This window comes from Sorex araneus, chromosome 9 (assembly GCF_027595985.1).
Source record: "Sorex araneus isolate mSorAra2 chromosome 9, mSorAra2.pri, whole genome shotgun sequence".
NCBI lineage: Eukaryota > Metazoa > Chordata > Mammalia > Eulipotyphla > Soricidae > Sorex > Sorex araneus.
The window spans coordinates 24,612,478-24,635,274 of record NC_073310.1 but is presented as its reverse complement, the minus strand read 5'-3'; the positions used below and the strand labels follow the sequence as shown (position 1 = coordinate 24,635,274).

At 36.2% G+C, this 22,797-nt stretch overlaps 1 pseudogene; it reads right to left on the bottom strand.

Moving 5' to 3' along the window:
• Positions 1–22,181: 22,181 nt before the first annotated feature.
• On the bottom strand, positions 22,182–22,299 carry LOC129399036 (small nucleolar RNA SNORA53; annotated as a pseudogene).
• Between the last annotated feature and the right edge of the window lie 498 nt (positions 22,300–22,797).

Genomic DNA, 22,797 nt, shown 5'->3' with positions numbered 1-22,797 from the left:
AAGAAAAAATCTAGATTCTATTATATGTTATATATAATGAATTTATATCAAATGTGTCCTTAAAGTAATGTCCTGCTAGTCTATCATTTAAATTCTCATTATCTTTGATGTAAGAAAAAAATTTCATTTTTTTATTACATCAACTAATCAAGTCTTTTAAAAGATGCCCCTTTAGTGTCTTAAAAAGACATCCCCATACCTAAGGTTATTTAGGTTTTCTCCTTGTTATAATTTGGGAGTTTTATGGTGTTGTATTTTACATTTAAATTTGTGTTCTATTTTGAATTTGTATTTGTGTAAAATAAGGTCTTCGCATACCTTTATTATTTTGCATGTGACTGTGTAATTTTCCCAGAAATAATTTTTGAAAGATTATACTTCTTCTGTTGTGCTTCTATGATCTCTTTACAAAGATCAGTGCCTTGACTCTCTGTGCTGCGCCACTGTTCTATTTGTGCATTTTCTCACCCACATCAAATACATTTGCTTGAAGCTAAGCAGTGTCACTTCTCCAGCTGGTGACTGGCCTTCAAAAGTTGTGTTCTGTGCTAGGTCCTTTCCATAAAAACTGCAGATTCAGTTTGTCTATATATACAAAAATATTTCCTGGATTCCACATGAAATTGTACTGAATCTTTTGATCACTCTAGAAAGAACTTAAATGGTAATAATATTATCACTGTTATCACGTTGCTCATCAATTTGCTGGAGTGGCACCTGTAACGCCTCCATTGTGAGACTCATTGTTACTGTTTTTGGCATATCAAATACACCACAGGTAGCTTGCCAGGCTCTGCTCTGGGGGTAGGATACTCTAGGTAGCTTGCTGGGCTCTCTGAGAGTGGCGGAGGAATTGAACCCAGGTCGGCCTCGTGCAAGGCAAATGCCCTACCCACTGTGCTATAGCTCCAGTTTTCCTATATGTAAACAAGGTACCCATGGCGTATTCAATGTGCCAAAAAACAGTAACAAGTCTCTCATGGAGACATTACTGGTGTCCACTCAAGCAAATTGATGAACAATGGGATGACAGTGCTAGAGTGCTACAGTGTCATATTTATCTTCATAAGATTTGTGCATATTTTGATAGATTTATAACTAAGTAATTCATTTGTTATAATGCTTATTTAAATGTATTTCATTTTTTAAAATTTTAATCTTCTCATTGATAGTATGTAGGAAATCAATTAACTTTTGTTTGTTAATTTTGTACTTAGAACGAAGCTGTAATTGACTATTTATTCAAGAAGAATTATTTTATAGATTCTTTGGGACAAATTTCTTTCCATCTGTGAAATCAACACTTCTTCCTCTCCAAATGCATGCATGTTTATACATATATATGTGTGTGTATATATATGTACATATATATATTTGTGTGTATCTTTCATTTTTATTGACTTCAGCTTAGTATAAACGTCAGGTATTATATTGAAAAGGAGTAGTAAGAAACAACATCATTGATTTTTACCTAATGTTAGTGAAAAGCTTCAATTTTCTGATTATTAAATATGTTAGCTCTCCATTTATATATGCATATATGTATATATGTATATATATATTTGTAAAGGTTAGAATATGTCCTTTCACTTGTAGTTTATTAACTGTTATATTATGAATGAATATTAGAACTTTTCAGGTATCTTTTTTGAATGCATTGAAATGATTCCATGAGTTTTCCTTTCTTTCAATAAAATGTTTTTAATTGAATAGCTATGTTAGACCTATACAAGGTGTTCACAATTAGGTTTCAGTCATACAGTGTTCCAACACCCACCCCTCCACACTGGCAGGCGCTTTTCTCCTAAATCCCACTCTCCCTCTGTCTCTTTCTCTCTCTGTGTCTCTCTGTCTCTCTCTGTGTCTCTATCTGCCTGTCTCTCTCTGCCTCTCTCTCTCTGTCTCTGTTTGTCTGTCTGTCTCTATCTCTGTCTCTGTCTTTCTGTCTGTCTCTAATTCTGTCTCTGTCTCTGTTTGTCTCTGTCTCTATGTCTCTCTCTGTCTCTCTGTCTCTATCTCTGTCTATCGCTATCTCTCTCGCTCTCTCTCTCTCTCTCTCTCTCTCTCTCTCTTTATTTTGGGCATTGTGATTTGCAACACAGCTACTGTAAGGTTATCAGGAATATCCCTTTACTTACTTTTAACACTTAGTTTTTGTCCAATGTGATCATTCCCAGCTATTAGTGTCATACTGTTCCCTTCTCTAATCTTACCTACCCTCCATCCCACACACACGTGTGGTTGAATCCAACCATTGACCAGTCCTTCTAGGTCCTGTTATCCCTGGCCGTGGATATTAGTCTTCTAATATAGTATATTTAATATGTATTAGTAATATATCATACATGATATAATATATAAAGCTTTATTATATGCTATATGCCACAAATGAATACAGTCATTCTAAATCTGTCCTTCTCATTTTGACTCATTTCACTCAGCATGATACTCTCCATGTCTATCCATATATTGGCAAATTTCATGACTTCATTTTTCCTAACAGTTTTTCTTTCTTTAGGCTACTAATGGGAAGTGTTATATAAATTTATTTTCTTTTTTTTTTTTTTCTTTTTGGGTCACACCTGGCTCTGCACTCAGGAATTACCCCTGGCCGTGCTCAGGGGACCATATGGGATGCTGGGATTTGAACCCGGGTCGGCCGCGTGCAAGGCAAACGCCCTACCTGCTGTGCTATCTCTCCAGCCCCTATAAATTTATTTTCTAATGTTAAATAAGCCTAAGTTACATATGACTTTTATATGCTCTTGTATTTGATTTGCTAATGTTTTATTTTAGTTATGCATGTGTGAGATACTGATAGCACAGCAGGTAGAGCGTTTTCCTTGCACATGGCTGACCCGGGTTCAATTCCTCCATCCCTCTCGGAGAGCATGGTAAGCTACCAAGAATATCCTGCCCACATGGCAGAACCTGGCAAGTACCTGTGGCATATTTAATATGCCAAAAACAGTAACAACAAGTCTCAATGGAGACGTTACTGATGCCCGCTCAAGCAAATCAATGGACAACGGGACGACAGTGCTACAGTGCAGTTACTGGTCTATAGTAATCTTTCCTTGTACCATCCTTTTTTGGTTTGGGTGTTAGTGTAATACTGGCCTACTGGTCACACAGAATAACGTAAGATGGATTTCTTTAACTTTAGCACTGTTGTCCCATTCGTAGATTTGCTCAAGCAGACACCAGTAATATCTCCACTGTGAGATTTGTTGTTACTGTTTTTGGCAGTAACAACGAATACACCACGGGTAGCTTGCCAAGCTCTGCCGTGAGGGTGGGATACTCTCATTAGTTTCCTGGGCTCTCCAAGAAGGATGGAGGAATCAAACCCGGGTTGGCTGCATACAAGGCAAATGCCCTACAAGCTATGCTATTGCTCCAGTTTTTCTTTAACCATACCTTCTAAAAATTATTGTATAATACTGGCTTAATATTTTTCTTAATTTTTGGTATACAATTCAACAGAGAATTCCCAGTATTGGACTGGCATTTTCTGTTTGGGACAGAAAATTACTGATTCAAATATTTAATATACTCTATATACTCAAGTTGTTATTTCTTGTTTGAGTTTTGGAAAATTGTATTTTTTAAATAATTTGGTCCATTTCATGTTATAAAATTTGTGACCATAGAATTATTCAGGATATATCATTCATACTCTTTTGATGACAATAGACAAAGTAGGGATTAATTTATAATATAAGTGGTCTTCTATTTTAATTTTTTTCTAGCTAGAGACTTATTGATCCTATTCAAACAACCAGTTTGGAATTTTATTAATTTTTCTATTGATTTTGGTTTAAAATCTTATTGACTTATGTATTAACTTATTATTTCTTTTATTTTCTGCTTTTTTAAATTTTATTCACCTTCTTTCTATAGACATCTAAGGTATAAAACTGAATTTATTTCACATTTTTTATTTTTGCTATTTATATTTTAATGTTAATTTTCATCTAGTAATTACTTTTGTACCATTCTGCAAATAATGATAATATCTGTGTTTTTGTTTAAATTTAGCTGAAAATGTTTTATTTTTATTTATTTTTATTTTTTTTAATTTTTGGATCACACCCGCCGATGCAGAGGGGTCACTCCTGGCTCTGCACTCAGGAATTACAGCTGGCGGTGCTCAGGGGACCATATGGGATGCTGGGAATCGAACCTGGGTTGGCCGAGTGCAAAGCAAACGCCGTACCTTCAATGCTGTCGCTCCAGCCCCTGAAAATGTTTTTAAAGTATCTTCAGATTTCTTTTGAGATATGTGTGCTACTTAAAAACATTTTTGTTTAATGGACCCATATTTGAGTGTCATCTAGCTCTGCTTTTTTGTGATATTATTTAAGTTGTTGTCTAAGATCTAAGAATGTATTTTTTTTTCTTTTATGTTTGTTAATGGTGTCAGAGCTGGAGAGATAGTCCAGTGGGCAGTGCTATTGCCTTGCACAAGAGCAACCAGGATTCAACCTCTGGTACCACATATATTCCTCTGAGCCTGGCCAGGAGTGATCCCTGGGGATAGAATCAGGAGTAAGTCCAGAGCACTGCCAGGTGTGGCCCAAAGTCAAAACCTGTTTAAAATGTTAAGGTGTGCTTTCTAGAGTGTAGTCTATGTTGGTGAATACTTTATGCAAACTTGAAGGAATTAGCGTATTGCAGATTTCAAATAAACAATGGATTCAATTTAAATACAGTGGTTTGGTGGTATTCACAAATTAGTTTATCCTTAACTGATTGTCTGCCTAGCAGATCTACTCAGATCTCATATGAGGTTTTAAATATCCATCTATGATACTGAATTCATCAGTTTATTCTTTCAACTTTAACAGCTTTTGTTTCACCTAATTTAATGGTCTGTTTTGAGATAGAAATAGTAAAGGACTTTGTTACATTTTGCTCAACAATCAACACTTCTATTACACATTGCCTTTTATCAATAATATATTCTTTGGTTTAAATCCTGCTTTATATGAATAGATACAAATTAACATATACAAATTATTTTGATTGTTCCATCTATTTACTTTTATACTTAAAGTGAGTTTCTTATATTTAGTATTGCTTTTTTATACTCCGATTCACTCTGTCTTTTTCTCTGTACAATGATATGATTTTGGGTGATTTTATAAGTGATTATTACAATAATTGACTTATATTCCAATTTATAAATGCCCTCTCTTTTTTACGTATGTTATTGTTCTGGAATTTTGTTTTTCTTTGACATTTTGTTCTATGTTGATAAAATTCAATTAAATTTTTGTATTGTTTTGGTTTCTATCATTTCTTTGTATATTAGTTAATCCTTTAATTTTTTTACTGTGGTAAAATAGAGATTAACAACATATATTCATCACTAAGTCCATATTCAAATAACATTAGGTTTTAACACTTCATAATAACAACATAATTCTAATTACTCTACCATGCCTCTTGAATCATTATCATATATATCATATATCATATTTAATCAAATATAATTCATATATAATTTAGGATGAGCACAAATGTCTATATATTTTTTAAATGTTATTATTTTTAAGTAACAACAAGTCTCACAATGGAGACATTACTGGTGCCCACTTGAGCAAATAGATGAGAAACAGGATGACAGTTACAGTGATACAGTGATTATTTTTTAGCATCACCATCATCATTATCATCATCCCATTGATTGTCGATTTTCTCAAGTGGTCTCAGTAATGTCTCCATTCACCCTAGCCCTGAGATTTTAGATGCCTCTCTTTTTTTGTCCTTCCCAAGGGTGCTGCATTGGAGACTCTTTCAGGGTCAGGGGGGATGAGACCCATCATTGTCACTAGTTTTGGCATATGAATATGCCACAGGGAGCTTGCCAGGCTCTCCCATGTGGGCAGGAAACTCTCAGTAGCTTGCCAGGTTCTCTGAGAGGGAAAACTAGGCTATAAGATGTCAAGTATTTCCTGGAGCTTGGTTTTATAGACTCTAGATATTGGCTATTGATGGGATTACACAGCACTGGGGTCAGTTTCTGGGTGTGATCGCCTAGCTACTGGAAAATAGGGGATCTGTGCAGAAGAGACCCAGTCCTGATCTGAGCAGGCTTGGAGATCTCAACCCCGGTCCCGCACACCTGGGTTCCTCTGCTGGTTCCTTCATGCGTGAGGCTTGTCCGAACATGTAGAGAGGGGCCTTGAACATGGCTGTGGCTGGATTCTGGAGGTCTTCAGCAATTATCACATACTAGATTCATTAGGAATAAGGAAAATAAAAGGTTTTTTTTTAATTTTGCTTTTTTATTTCCATTTTCTTTCTATTTTTATACATGTGACTTCCTTACCTATACAGCAATATTTACTTCCAAATGACTTCTTTTAACATTAATTGTAAGGTAGGCGTACTACAAACAAATGTCAAGTTTTCCTTGTCTGAGAAAGTATAGCTATCTTCTTCAATTTTGAGTGGTACATTATCAAGGCAGGCACAGATTTCTAGGTTGGTAATTTTTTTCCTCTTAATTACTGAAACGCTCATCTTGTTTACTTGGTGCTGATTAGAAGTCAGTGCAATTCTTGTCTTTGTTCTCATGGAATTACATTTTTTTATGGTATTTATATTGCCTCCTGTATCTTTCAAAATGTATTTTTGACTTTCTGTTATCTGAAACTATAACAAATTTAAATATATTTAAAATGTAATATGTTAAATATATTGTATATTATATATTTTGTACGTATGTTGAATATAAAATATTTAAACATATCTTAAATATGCTTAAATATAACATATATTAAAATATAACATAAATAAAACATAACAAAGTCTAGTTTTGCCTCAGTTTGATCATGATTTAGCATGCTTGGGGTTCTCTGAACAGCCAGGATTTTTGGTTTATGTGTATGACACAAATTTGGTGAAATTTTCAGTCATCAATGTACATCTGTACTACTTCTGCCCTTTTTTGATTGCTTTTCTCTGTTTTTTAGTGCCACTGTTTATTATACCTTTTGTTATTGTTACACACACCTTGCTTTTTCTGATCTGCTTTTACTATTTTTGTTCTGCTTTTATATTTTCTACAGATAAATCCACAAATTAAGATACTTTTCTTAGCTAGAAAGATTCCTATCCAAGGCTGGTCTACTAAAGAGTATATTAATAGGTTCTTTATTTCTATTATACTTTTTTCCTCAGGATTTCTTTTTGCTTTAGGCCCTATGACTTCTTTCTGCTTACATTATTTCCCTACCCTTTCATGCTCTCTGCTTATCAATTAGCACCTGTAGCATATTAATTATTGCTATTTTTATTTTTTTTGTGTAAAATTCCAATGCTTTTTCAATTTTTAGTCTGTTAGCTTTAATCTTTTTATTTTATCATTTTTAAATTGTTTTCTTGATAATTAGATATGATATAAAACAGCTTCTATAAATACAACTTTAGCTATGCATAAGTTAAGTGTGGGGAGAGGGAATGCATTCTATATTCTATAATTTAGTTTAGATCTCTTAAAGATTCTAAGTCTCAGGGCTGGAATGATAGCACAGTGGGTAGGGCATTTGCCTTGCATGTAGCCAACCCGGGTTCAATTCCCAGCATCCCATATGGTCCCCCAGAACTGCCAGGAGTAATTCCTGAGTGCAGAGTCAGGAGTAACCCCTGTGCATGGCCAGGTGTGACCTAAACAGTTAAAAAAAAAAAAGATTCTAAGTCTCTGAAGAGTTAGCTTGTTTTTACTGTTGTTAACACCTGTTACTTTCTCCTTTTATCACTAAGATAAGATAGATCATACAGGCTGGTGTTTGGTATTTCCATTGTCAAATCAATTGGATTTTCATAACACCTACCAGGCTATATTCTAGTTATATATTGAGTATGATCCTGTTAAAAACAATCACTATGATGTATTTCAAAATTGCTGATTTTACTCCTCTCCCCCACTGGAAATTTAATTTTTTTCCTACAATTTTACTCTGATAATCTGATTGGTGGTTGGATCTCATAATATTATGAAGACTTTACAAGCCTAAATATTCCAGAAGTTTTAATTCTCAGATTTGTGCACACTGTGCCTAGATTACTAACTCCAATTCAGATTTTCTTATTTTGGCACTGCATTCTGTGTTGTTTACATTTACAGCATTCTGCCCCACTATGGTATGAGTCTCCATATTCACGTCTAAGTCTTTCTAATCTTGGGTACAGTTTTGGTTTTTTATTGCCATATTTGCTAACCTCTCAAGGATGCAGTCAGTGTGACTGAATTTTTAAAAAATATTATTATTTTTTATTATAATACTGTGAGATACAGTTACAAACTTACATGATTAAATTTCAGTCATACAATGATCAAGTACCCAAACCTCCACCATTGTGCATTTTCCACTACCACGGTTCCCAGTGTCGCTCCCCCAACCCCACTTCATCCCATCCCCTGCCTCTGCAGCAGACAGCTTCCTTCTTTCTCTCTCACTCTATTTTTGGGCATTATGGTTTGTGATACAAGTACTCTGAGGCCATCATATATGGTCCTTAGTCTACTTTCAGCATTCATCTTCTATCCCGAGCAATCCCTCCAACCATCATTTTCTTAGTGGTCCATCCCAACTGCCTTTTCCCCTAGAACATGAGGTTGGCTTCCAAACTGTGCAATGATCGTCCTGGCCCTTGTCTCTACTCTCTTTTGGTGTTAGTCTCATACTATGTTATTTTATATTCCACAAATGAATGAAGTCATTCTATCTGTCCCTTTTCTTCTGACTAATTTCACTTAGCATGATACTCTCATCCACTTAGGAGCAAATTTCATGACTTCATCTTTTCTGACAACTGCATAATATTCAATTGTGTAGATATACCAAAGTTTCTTTAACCAGTCATCTGTTCTTGGGCACTCGAGTTGTTTTTTTTCCAGATTCTGGTTATTGTAAACAGTGCTACAATAAACATACAAGTGCAGATGACATTTCCACTGTTTTTTTTTTTGCATCCCCAGGATATATTTCAGGAAGTGGTATTGTTTGGTCATATGGGAGATCAATTTCTAGTTTTTGAAGGAATGTCCATATTGTTTTCCAAAGAGGCTGGACCAGTTGGCATTCCCACCAACAGTGAACGAGAGTCCCTTTCTTCCTGCATCCGCACCAGCACTGTTTTATGTTTTTTTTTTTTTAATGTGTGCCACTTCTGTTGTGTAAGATGATAACTCATTTTTTTTTTTGATTTGCGTCTCTCTGATGATTAGCAGTGTAGAGGATTTTTTCATTTGGTTCTGGCCATTTGAATTTTTTTTTGAGGGAGTTTCTGTTCATTTCTTCACCCCATTTTTTGATGGGGTTGGAGGTCTTTTTCTTGTAAAGTTCTACCAATGTCATGTATATCCTGAATATGAAGCCCTTATCTGATATACATAGGATAAATAAATTTTCCCGTTCCATGGGCTCTTTCTGAAGTTTGGTCACTGTTTCCTTTGAGATGCAGAAGGTTCTTAGTTTAATGTAATCCCATTTGTTTATATTCATTTCCACTTGTTTGATCCAATGTGTTTCATCCTTGAAGATGCCTTTAGCTTCAATATCATGGATGGTTCTGCCTCCACAGAGAGGTCTGATATTGATTCAGGTCTCATATTGAGATCTTTAATCCTCATTTCTTTGCTTGGCATTAGACAGAGGTCTTAGTTTATTTCTTTTTCAGGTAACTGTCCAGCTTTTCCAGCACTGCTTGTTGAAGAGACTTTCCTTGTTTCACTTCACATTTCCTGATTTTTTATGAAAGTTCAAGTAATCATACTTGAGACTCTGTGTCATAATATTCAATTCTGCTTCATCAGTCTGTGGGTCTGTTTCTATTTTAGTACCATACTGCTTTAATTACTACTGTTTTGTAGTACAGTCTGAAATTGAAGAAGGTGATGCCACCCATCTTCTTTTTCCCAAAAATTGCTTTAGCTATTCGTGGGGTTTTATTGCTCCATATGAATTTCAGGAGTGTTTTGTCTATTACTTTGAAAAATGTCATGAGTATCCTTATAGGGACCACTTTGAATCTGTATAATGCTTTGAGGAAACATTGTCATTTTGACAATATTAGTCTTCCAAATTCGTGATCAGGGGATGTATCTCTATTTTATAGTTTCCTCTTTTATTTCTTGAAGTAGTGTTTTGTAGCTTTTTTTGTATATGTCCTTGGCCTCTTTAGTTAAGATTATTCCAAGGTTCTTGGAATAAGGCACTATTGTGAACAGGATTGTGGTTTTAATATCTCTTTCTTCTCTTTCATTATTTGTATACATGAAAGTCATGGACTTCTGTGTATTGATTTTATAACATTCCACTTTATTATACAAACCTATTGTTTCTAGGAGTTCTTCTGTAGAATCTTTACGATTTTCTAAGTATAGTATCATGTCATCTGCAAATAGTGACTACTTCCTTTCCTATCTGGATGCCCTTGATATATTTTCCTTGCCTAACTGCTATGGCAAGTACTTCCAGTACTATATTAAATAAATGTATCAAGAGTGGGTAACCTTGTCTTGTTCCCTATCTTGGTGAGAAGGTTCATAGTTTTTCCCTGTTGAGAATAATGCTTGTCATAGGCTTGTGGTAGATGGCTTTGACTATATAGAGGAAATTTCATTTGATTCATATTTTGTTGAGAGTTTTGATCATAAATGGGAGCTGGATCTTACCAAATGCCTTCTCTGCATCTATTGATATGATCATATGATTTTTATCATTCCTTTTATTGATGTGGTGTATAATGCTGATTGACTTGCGACTATTGAACCATCCTTGCATCCCCTGGATGAATCCTACTAGGTAGTGGAGTATGATTATTTTGATGAGTTGTTGGATTCTATTTGCTATTATTTCACTGAGGATATTTGCATCTGTATTCATTAAAGATATCAGCATGCAATTCACTTTTGTTGTGTTTCTCTGTCTACTTTTGGTATGAAGGTGATATTTGCCTCATAGAAACTGTTTGGAAGTTTTTCTGTTTCTTCAATTTCTTGGAAAAGCTTGAACAGGACTGAAAGTACTTCTTCATTAACTATTTGAACAAATCTGTTAGTGAATCCATCTGGGCCAGGCCTTTTGATTTTTTGGGAGACTTTTGATTGCCCTTTCAATTTCCTTGATAGTGATAGGTCTGTTCAGGTATTTCAAGTCTTTTGGGGTCAGCTTTGGGAGATTAAAAGAGTTCAGGAAATAATCCATTTCTTTGGGGTTCTCTTGTTTTGTGTTATAAATCTTCTCAAAGTAATCTCTGATCATCTTTAAATTTCTGTTGTTTCTGTTGTTATGTCCCTTTTTTCATTTCTGATTCTGTTTAGTAGCGTTCTCTTTCTTTGTAAGTCTTGCTGGTGGTTTATTAATCTTGTTTATTTTTTCAAAGGACCAGTTCTTGATTTCACTGATCTTTCAGATTGTTTTTTGGGGGTTTACATGTCATTAATTTCTGCTTCTTTTTATTATTTCTTTATTCCTGCTGGTTTGGGCTCCATTTGTTGATCATTCTCTAAGATCTTAAGCTGTGAGGTTAAGTTACAGATGTGGGCTCACAATTTCTTCCTGAGGAATTCTTGTAGAGCTATAAAGTCTCCTCTTCACACTGCTTTTGCTGTATCCAAAAAATTCTGGTAACTCATGTCTTCATTCTCATTCATTTCTAGGAATCTTTTGATTTCCTCTTTAATTTCCTCTCTAAGCCACTGGTTTTTCAGTAGTGAGCTGTTTATCTTCCAGGTGTTTGATTTGCATTTCTGTTTCTGTGTGTGATTCACTTCTATTTTCAGTGCATCTTGTCTAAAATGATAGTTGATACAATTCCTACCCTCTTAATTTTATGGAAGTATGTTTTGTGGCCCAGCATGTGGTCTATCTTGGGGAATGTCCCATGTGCACTTGAGAAGAATGTATATTCAGCTTTTTGAGTATGAAATGTCATAGACCCCTGTTTTCCATTTCTTCCCTCAGATAAAGTAATAAAGTATGTCCTTGATGAGCTTAAGTCTGGTTGACCTACCGAGAAATGATAAAGAGGTGTTGAAATCTCCAACTATTATTGTGTTGCTATCAATATCTTTCTTCATTCAAGTCTATGAGCAGTCATTTTAAGTATTTTTCTGGTCCCTCATTCCTCAAGGTGCATGCATATATATTAGTATATGCATATACTCTTGTAACCTTCTGAAGTCTGAATTCTGTGTGGTCTGATACTATAATGACCATTCCAGTTTTTTTTTGAGGGAGTTGTTTGCTTGTAGAATTGTTTTCCATCTTTTGACTTTGAATTTGAGTTTTTTCTGACTGTTCAGATGTGTTTCTTGCTGGCATCAGAATTTTTGGTTCAATTTAAGGATCCATCCTGTCACTCTGTATCTTTTAATTAGTGCATTTAGTTTATTGACATTGAGATTATTTTTATTGGATTTTGTCCTATCTTTCTGCCAAAGTTTGGTGTATTTGAGGGGCTTGTCTTCTCTTAAAGTAGCCCGTCTATTTGTTCTTGTAACCATGATTTTGAATCTATGAATTTCAATTGGTGTTTGTCTGTGAAGCTATATGTTGTTCCTTCTGATATGAATAAGAGTCTAGCTGGCTAAAGTATTCTTGGTGAGATATTTATTCATTGCATTTGTTCACTATATCCCACCACTGTTTTTGGGCCCTTAGGGTTTCATCAGGTAAGTCTGCTGTGAATCTTAAGGATGCTTCTTAATAAACAATTTTTTTATTTGATCTTGCTGCTTTCAGAATTTTGTCTCTGTTTATGGTTTTCATCATTCTGATAAGGATGTGTTTTAGAGTAATTTTATTTGTATTTCATTTAGCTGTACCCTTATAGCCTCCTGAATCTGTTTGCATGTGCTCTTTAGCTCTGGGGACATCTCAGCAATTATGAGTTTGACAGTTTCTTCTTCATCAGGGTTTTCTTCCTGTCCCTCTGGGACTCCAGTGATTCTTATGTTATTCCTCTTGGCTTATTATTCCTCTTGACATCTGCTGGTTTATTTTGAGGCTTCTTTCCATTTTCTGCTGTTGTCTGGAGATTCTCTGCATCTCATCTTAGAGCTCACTGATTCTGTCCTCAGCAGCTGTTACTCTTTTGCTGAGGCCTTCCATTGAGTTTTTCATTCCACCTACCAAGTTTTTTAGGTCTGTCATTTCTGCTTTTATCTTCTTTTGCATTTTCTTCACTTCTGCTCTATATCCGCTTTTATTTTATCAGCAGTGCATTCCACTGTTCCTTTGAGCTCCTTATACATCCTTAAAAGCTCCATTCTAAATTCTTTATCTGAGAGGTTATGGAGTTAGTTATTACTGTTCATTCTTCTGGGCTAGTAACTTCAATCATTAAGCCTGGTAACTTTCTGCATTGTTTTACCATTGTGACCTTTGCTTTTTGTAGTTGTTTCCTGTATGTTGTTGATGTTTTGGCCCCTGCAATGGGGCTACCTTTGTGTGTTACTGTGGCTTATTGATAGGAAAAGAAATTTGAGGTCTGGGTTAACTAATACCTCAAATGTGGGGTGCAGATGAAGTAACTCCATCTATCACATCTCTGAAGTTTTGTGGTTAGAGATTTTAAGGGTATGCTGTGATGGTAGATCAGGAGGGAGATGCTGAGGGGTCCATGTACATGGTTGGAGAAATTAGTTTGGTCCTCTGGGAGTGATGGCTGGCAGGGTAGGAAGGTTCCTGGGCACAATGCCGGGGGGCGGGGGGTGTGGGCGAGGAGCTTCCCTTCAGGTGGAGGGTCAGGGTTCAGGAGGGGGAATGGGCATCCATGGCCTTTGGGGTCCACACCTGGTTGGAGAAGTTATTTTGGTGCTCTGGGGGTAATGGCTGGCCTGCTGACTTTTTTAAATCTCTTCCACTTTTACTTTTTATTAGAACAGAATGGTAAGTTTTCATCTCTGTATTGGTGAAATAGGAAACAATAATTTGATTTATTTGTGATAACAATAACTTTTATTCATTAAAGTTTCTAAAAAAATCTAACAATTTTAGGGGCTGGAGCAATAGTAGAGCAACAGGGAGTAAGGCATTTGCCTTGCACGAGGCCAACTTGGGTTCGATTCCCAGCATCCTATATGGTCCTCTGAGTACCGCCTGGGGTGATTCCTGAGTGCAGAGCCAGGAGGAACCCCTGTGCATTGCCAGGTGTGACCCCAAAAGCAAAAGCAAAAATAAAACAAAAAAAAACCTAACAATTTTACCATAATAACAAAGTATTTTGTCAGAGACCAGAGAGATGATACAGTGGGTATGTGTGGCACTTGCCTTGCACGAAGTTAACCAAGAACCTATATGGTCCTTTGCATACTGTTAGCATGATCCCTGAACAGAGTCAGGACTACTCATAAATATTTCCAGACATGGTCCCTAATCCAAAAAACATTATTTTTTTTTATAGAATTGCAGCATAGGTCAGAAACTATTCTGTCAGTTTTACTTATGTGTGCATTTATGTGCATCTACTAAATTTTGATACATTTTGACAAAGATTATGCTATATCATATGTAAAAATGTAAAACCTGCATATTTTACATTTTATATTATAGACTATTTGAATGAATTAGCTTAATTTCTAATTAGTATTTGTTTTGAATTCACTAAAATAATATATAAGGAATGAATTTGTGCTTATATTTAGCTTCATCAGATTAAAACCTTCATAAAGAGTATCTGTTTCCCAATTCTAAATATGCAGCTACCTTTGGGGCTATCAGTCTGAATACTTCCACTTCCTCTAGCTCATATTTTTACTATTTTTGGCATTCATTTTACTTCTACATGTGTTATAATCCTTGCAATTCATTGTTATTGTATTATTCAAGTTAATTTTACTTGCAAATGATGTAAACCCAATTAAACTAGATTTAGCAAAAACAAAAGGGAGGAGGAATATATTGTCCTCTCTGCTAAAATAATATCAGCAGCCAGAGGGTAAAGCTAGTTGTGTCCAGAAGCTCAGCTGCTCTCATAACATTATTTCTTCAAGTCTCATTTCTATTGTCTACATTTTTCTCAATTTTCCCATTCATTTTAACTTATGGCCTTTTGTTCCTCATGAGAGAGAGAGGACCAACAAAGAAATTAGAGCTCTTCCTCTTTAACAACACCCGAACAAATGATTCATTGAAAACCCCAAGTGGGAGCAGTTTCAGGAAAATTCTATAAAACCAACTTCTTAAAGGCAAGCAGTATGCAACTCATCCTGTAGTCTCATGCATATCAATTTGACATTTGCAATTCTTTTCTTTTCTTTCTTTATTTCTTCTTCTTCTATTTTTTTTTTTTTTTTTTTTACTTTTTGGCATTCTTGACTTTCTCCCTTCTGAAGAAGTCTTTATTCACCCTGGAAAGAGATCCTTTTTTCCCCCCTTCTCTGTCTCTCATCTTCCCTAACTTAAACTAGTTTGTTTCACTAGTCAGCTCCTGAATTTTTTTTTCTGTAGAGGTAGATGATGATCCTGGAAAACCTGGGTGGAGATTAGGATCAGCTTTTCTTTCCTACTAAGAAAAATCCTTTGTTTCAGCTTGAGACCAAGAATGCCCAAGAACTCAGGATCCAATTAAGTGTAGATGAAGCAGAGCTCAGATGCAGTCTGACAGCTGCCTAGCAGGGCTGATGAGATGCTAGTGTTCATACTGTGCGGAAACTTAGTGCAGACTTTACTGGTCTGAACAGCCCACCCTTTCTCCAGACTAAGGTAGGTCAAACTGGAGGGCAATTATCTACTACCGTGGCTCCCCACTTTTCTGACAAATAATACTTTTGAAAGTCACGATGACTCTAAATGTGATAATAAAATTCCAACAATAAAAAAATTTTTAAAACCCAATGTTTTAACTAAATATCTGTCATTTATTTTCATCATCATCATCATCATCATCATCATCATCATCATCCCGTTGATCGTCAAAATTTCTCGAGTGGTCTCAGTAACATTTCCATTCGTTCAAGCCCTGATATTTTAGAAGCCTCTTTCTACTCATCCTTCCAACGATGCCTTACTGTAGGCTCTTTCAGGGTCAGAGGAATGAGACCCAGCTTGTTACTGGTTTGGGCATATTAATACACCCTGGGGAACTTTCCAGGCTCTCCCATGTGGGCAGGAAACTCCCAGTAGTTTGCCAGGTTCTCCCAGAGGGAGAAGTAGGTTATAAGACATTGAGCGGCCACTTTGCTTCCGAGAGCTGGCTTCTAAGTCTCTGGATGCTATCCTTGACAGGATTACACGGCACCAGGGCAGTCCCTGGGTGTGACCGCCTAGCTATTGGGAGATGGGAAATCTGGGCAGAGGAGGCAGGCCCAGTCCCGATTCGAGCGGCCTTGGAGGTCTCAGCCCCGGGTCCACACACCTGGGTTCCTTTGCCAGTTCCTTCATGCATGAGGTTCGTCCAAACGTGTGGAGAGGGGCCTTGAGCATGGCTGTGGCTAGGTTCCGGAGGGCAGATAGTCTATTGCCCTTGCTCCTGGCTGTCTTCCCTGGGACCTCCTAGGAGGGTATGGGCTCCAGCTTCCTCCTCACCCCTAGCAGAGCTCCCAGCAGCCGAAGACCTCTGGACCCTAGCTACAGCCATGCTCAGGGCCCCTCTCCACACGTTCGGATGAGCCTCACGCAAGAAGGAACCGGCAGAGGAACCCAGGTCATTTATTTTCAAATTGTAAAATAGGGGCTGGAGCCATCATATAGCTGGTTGGGTGTTTGCCTTGCATGGGGCTGACCTGGGTACGATCCCCAGCATACCATATGGTCCCTGAGCAGGGCCAGTAGCAATTCCTGAGTGCAGAGCCAGAAACAATCCCTGAACATCGCTGGGTATGACCTAAACAAGCCACCCTTGCAAAAGAGTACAAAATATTGGAACACACAGATGAAATTCGTTAGTATGTACTTATTATCATCTATTATGAATTCGAATAAATGATAATGGTATACCACTATACCATTGTGATGAAGAAATGAAAGGAATGCTTTTTTTAACTATTAAAAATGAAATCACTGCAATCTGTTATATAAATAAATTTTAAAAGACTCCCATGTAGCTGATGGAAGTCATAATGACTGAAGTTGTGGCAAGACTCTAGAATACCAGTGTTTGATGTGTGGTGACAAAATAATTGCAAGCACACATGAAAAAAATATCTATGCTAAGCTGTGGAGGAACAGAAAAAGCAGTGTGGGAGATAAGTGTGGCAACAGTGCAGTCATAAGGAAAGGAATATTAGGAAATAACAGCAGAATGGTAGTAGAACTGGTTTAGCTAGGGCATTAATAGCCTTGTAAGTAAAGTGGGTCAATATGTAGAAATAAATCTTAGAAATAAATATCAATAAGGCACATCATCAAGAAGGGGTCTAGAAAAAGAATTATTCTGCCCTAACCCTACCCATACTTATTTTTTTAGTTTAAATAAGATCTGTAGTTCAGTTATTAGTTCTGATTACATTTCTTTTTTTAATTTTTTTGTTTTATAAGGTGGTTCACAATATTTGATTACAGTTAATATTCAAATGCCAATCCCACCACCATTACACCTTCCCACCACCAAATTTGAGATGTTTCCATCCCAAGCCCCAATCCCTGTCCCACGGCACAACTGAAATAATATATTTTGTATTGTTATAGGAAACCGTGAAAATGCTACAAAATTATCCATAGAGGAGACAGTGTGAAGATTGCTCTATTTTGGCAGGGGCCATTAAGATACTCATTAGACTGTCACTAACATGTTGCTAAAGGTTGAGTGATATAAGCTTTCGTATATATATCTAAAACTATGTATATGCATATATATATTTCCCTCTATGATTTGTTGCCTACTATTTGAACCCCATCAAATGTGGTGTGGTACTTATGGATAATGGGCAGGGAGTGTCTTATGGATGTGTCGCATGTCTACAAATGCCATCCTGTGGTCCAGGGATATGGTCACTCCTGCATGAGGCTCCGCAGGATCGTGTGGGGAACGGCCTTGAACGTGGTGGTGGTTGGGTTCTGCAGGATTTTGCCTGTGGGTGCTGGGTCCTTTAGTGTAGGGCGTGCTCTCACCTTCTCACCTGTCCCCCTCTGGGGCGCCCCAAGTGAAACAGCCTGGTGCGGAGTCCAGTGGCATAGCTACCCTAAACATATTTAAGTATATTCTGAGACTTCTTTTAAGAAGGACCCTGGACAAATTCAAAGGCTGGGCTCCTGTAGGAAACAATTCAGCAATCACTGTATCACTGTTATCCCGTTTCTCATCAATTTACTTGAGAAGGCACTTGTAACCAGTCTCTCCATTGTGAGACTTGTTATTACTGTTTATGGCATATCAAATACGCCAAGGGTAGCTTGCCAGGCTCTGCTGTGTGGGCAGGATACTCTCGGTAGCTTGCCAGGATCTCAGAGAGGGACAAAGGAATCGAACCCGGGTCAGCCACATACAAAAGCAAATGCCCTACCCTCTGTGCTATTGCTCCAGCCCAATGTAACAATAAATACAATAAAACTACCATGTAGTATCACTCATAATATGAGTGATACTATGTAGTATAATATTGCATAAAATATAGTCTAATCAATGTATACATGAATGTTATACTTTATTTAATATATTAATCCTGGGACCTTTGAGTGAAAACCAGGAATCAAAGACCTTGCCATTGCCCTAACAATTGATGATTACTAGAGATATTTCTGGGACACTTTGCGTGGACCAGAGAGTTCCAGATCAATGCAATTTAAAAAAGGCATAAAATCAGGTTCCTAGGTCAACTCACTGTAAACTCCATTCTGTAATTGCCTCACCCCACTTCATATATGTAATTCTTCTTGTTTTATTTTGTAAAGCTCCATTCTGACGTTTCTTGCCTGTCCTAATTTAGAATGTGGCATTTATCTTATGTATGTTCATTTTTCTCTCATTTGTCTCTCTCATATTTTCTGAATTAAATGCACTGTCCTTTTCTCCTTTCTTCTGAATTCCCTTTCTGTGTGCTGGGTAAAGATATGGCCTGACTTCATTTTCTCAGAAGAGAATAATCTCACCTAAGTCTGGAAATAATTCTTCACAAATATTTGCATGGTAGTGAACAATTCCCAGGCCACATCATTCAAGTGGGTCTCAGGTGCAGTTTGACAATTGCCTTAGTGGGGCTGGCAGGACTGCAGGGACTCAGTTATCAAAAATCGCCTGTATATTTTAATCTGCCCTGACTCTGGCAGGCACTCAATTCCTCTGCAACAGTTTTCTGTCTTTTAAAATTTTTTTTTCAATTTTTGTTGTTAAGCTGTGTTAGTTGCTTATATAGTTGGATGACTCCCTCTTTCTTGATATATGAATGTCAAATATAATCCACAATTTATTGGCTTGGCTTACCATTTTAAAGATAGTTTCATTCATTGTGCCTTTTATTTTGACATCATACCATTTATTTATGTTATATTTTGTTTCACTTACCCTGGTAAATAATCCAAAAGTTATAAATAAAACCAATGTCGAAGGGTTGTCATACATATTCTATTCTATTTATTTTACCATTTCAGGTCTTATGCTCAAGTGTTTAAGTCATTTTGAGTTAATGTTTTGGCAGGATTTATTAGTGATTTTAAGTTCTATTATTTTGCATTTCATGGTTCAATGTTCCCAGTATGATTTATTAAAAAGCTTTCCTGCCTTGAAATTGAAAAAATATATTTGCATTACTTGACAAATATATTTATATCAGTATTTTGAAAATAATCTGAATATGGAAAACATACACCTATGTGCCCATTTATGAATACGTGGATAAAAAGAAAAATATATGTGATACCTATATTTACGTATGTTCATACATGTATAATACTACATAGCTATGAAAAAGATAAAACATTGACATTTGCGATCTTGCTGTGAAAGGATTATCTTAGGTGAAATAAATTTGATGGGTAAAGAAAAATACTATATAATTTTACTTACACGAAGAAAATAAACAAAATCAAAGTTCACAGTGAGAGTCGTGAGGGGAAGGGCACCAGATGTAAATTGACTGATCATTGTAAATCTAGCCAGTATGTAGCTAGCTAATGAGACAGCAGAAGAAACTAAGGATGGAATATAAGACATGAAAAACAACTGGAAATGTATCTTCCGCTCATACCCCACATTCATGTAGCAAGGGATACCTGAGAGAAACTGGCAACACTAACATATGTACGGAGAACAAAGAAGCAGTGGTTCAGTGACCTCCATCAGTGAGACATACACTGCACTGCACCAGTGGAAGACCAGTGGACTGGACAGCATGAAGACACGGTGGTGTCAGTTGGACACAGGACACATGGATGCCAAAGACCCTGTATCAGTGAGTAGCATTTGACACCTGGACATTGTGAGACCACATAGGTCCTGGCTGCAATAATCATCACGTATAGAAGGAATATACTTGCATTGTCTTTTTAATAAAGAACCACAATACTAAAGACATCTGGGGTTGGTGTACTATTTTTACCCACCACCCCAAAGAAAGCTAGAAACCACTAAGACAAAAGTAAATAATACAACAACAAACCTTTAGAGAGTTGACAACAGAATTGTGGTACCAAAAGGCAAGGGCGATAATCGATTTGTTCGAGTGGGCACCAGTAACATCTCTCATTGAGAGACTTATTGTTACTGTTTTTGGCATATCCAATACGCAAGGATATGGACTTGATACTCTTGGTAGCTTGCCGGGCTCTCCGAGAAAAACGGAGGAGTCAAACTCGGGTCTGCCGCTTGAAAGGTGAATGCCCAACCGCTGTTATCTCTTCTAAATCCTATCTGTATTAGATTTCCATGCATTTTTCTATAAGTAACAGGCAGCAAGGGATCCATACTCTTGCTGTTATTCTTGCTTTGTTCAGTTTTTCTCAATAAGATTTACTTGAGATTATCTTTGGTATGCCGAATATCAGTTTAGTTTAAAAATTCAGTTTCTACTTTAAAAACAGACTGTATGGCAGCAAGAATATGAAGAAATAATGTTGGAAACTGTTACAAAAATCCAGGTGAGTTATGATGGCTTGAAGTTCATGAGATGTTAGCTTTATATTTAAAGTAGAATCAAGAATTTTCTAATTGAGTGTATAAGAAAAAGAAAAATATCAGTGTTGACACTATGGTAGAGGAATCAATAATATAACAGGAAAAGGGAGCTTGAGGGTGAAGAACAGACCCAGTGAATAAAAACATAAAACCTATTTATTTGATCACATTTTCATAGGAATATTATTTTATTAAAACTATATCTTTCATATCTTAGACCTATAAAAATTCTCTCCAAGTATGAGAAACCAAAGTTATACATATGTACAGAATTAACATTCCAGAGAAGCCAAAAGTATTATTTCCCAAGGAAGTTTCTATTCCATAAATAAATAAATAAGTAAATAAGAAGCAGAATATATTTCCCCATACAGCATTCTATTCCTTTACTTTATGATTATACTTTCTGAGAGTTATCTATATTTAGTGTGCTACTTCTTTCTTTCCATACCTTTGACATGTTATGAAGATTATGATCAACACTTACCTCCAATTGAAATTGTCAAAGGGACCAACTTCTCTGAGCAATTCAAAAAACAAATTTGAATATACTTTTTCCTTAACTCCCAGGAGAGTTGCTTCATAAACTTTAAATTATGTTCTATACTTGACTTCTGTAAATGATATTCTAATTTGGTTTAATCATTTACCTTTTTTTCCTTCTTAATCTACATACTCTTCATGAAGTCATCTACTTCCACTGTGTCAACTTACACTTCAAATTTAATGACTACCAAATATGAATCAGTACCCAGATGCCTTTTCTGAATTTAAGTAACATCAAATTTCCAGTGTACTAGATCCTTCTATCAGAATGTTCCTCAAACAATTTAACTCTAAATAACAAAAATGGAAGTATTCATTCCGTTTCAATATGTACATACTTCTGAGTTTCTGCATTGAACATCAAATGCAACAATTCATTTAAAATTTATGTAATCTTCAATATTTTTAAGTCCTAAGTGAACATTTTATTATCTTAGGTTTAAATTCTCTCTAAATTTTCTCCCTTTTATCTTACTTTATCATCCTTGTAAAATTTAGGAGACTTTATTAGCTCTTCTGTAGTCATTTCATGATTAAATTTTGCTAGTAGAAATTTTCACAATTAAGGTGTCCATACATAAGTCAAGTTCTGATAGTCAAGAATGGAAGCATAATTGCATGTCATTCCTATCGGAACCTAAGTCTTTAAATTTTTATCCTATTTTCTCATTCTTTAAAAATAGTTGCTAATAATTTTTTGGGCCGGAGTGATAGTGCAGCGGGTAGGGCATTCACCTTGCACGCAGCTGACCCAGGTTTAAATCCTCCGCCCCTCTTGGAAATCCCAACAAACAAGAGTATCTCGCCCACATGGCAGAGCCTGGCAAGCTATCCATGGCATATTCTATATGCTAAAACCAGTAACAAGTCTCACAATGGAGACGTTACTGGTGCCTGCTCGAGCAAACCGATAAGCAACAGGATGACAGTGATGATGATGACAGTGAATTATTTCTCATTAATTTCTTGAACTTATACTTCAATTTTATTGACATCATGACCACTTCCTGGATTACAATTACTTTAATAGACTTTAACTATTTTCAGTATGGACCTATGAGAAATGCATTTTTGAATGAATGCATACATCGAATTTTGTTTTAACTTGCATAATTGTGGACATTATTTGGGAGGTCAATATAACCTAATCAAGCTAAGACCAGAACTTCCATAAGCTTCAGA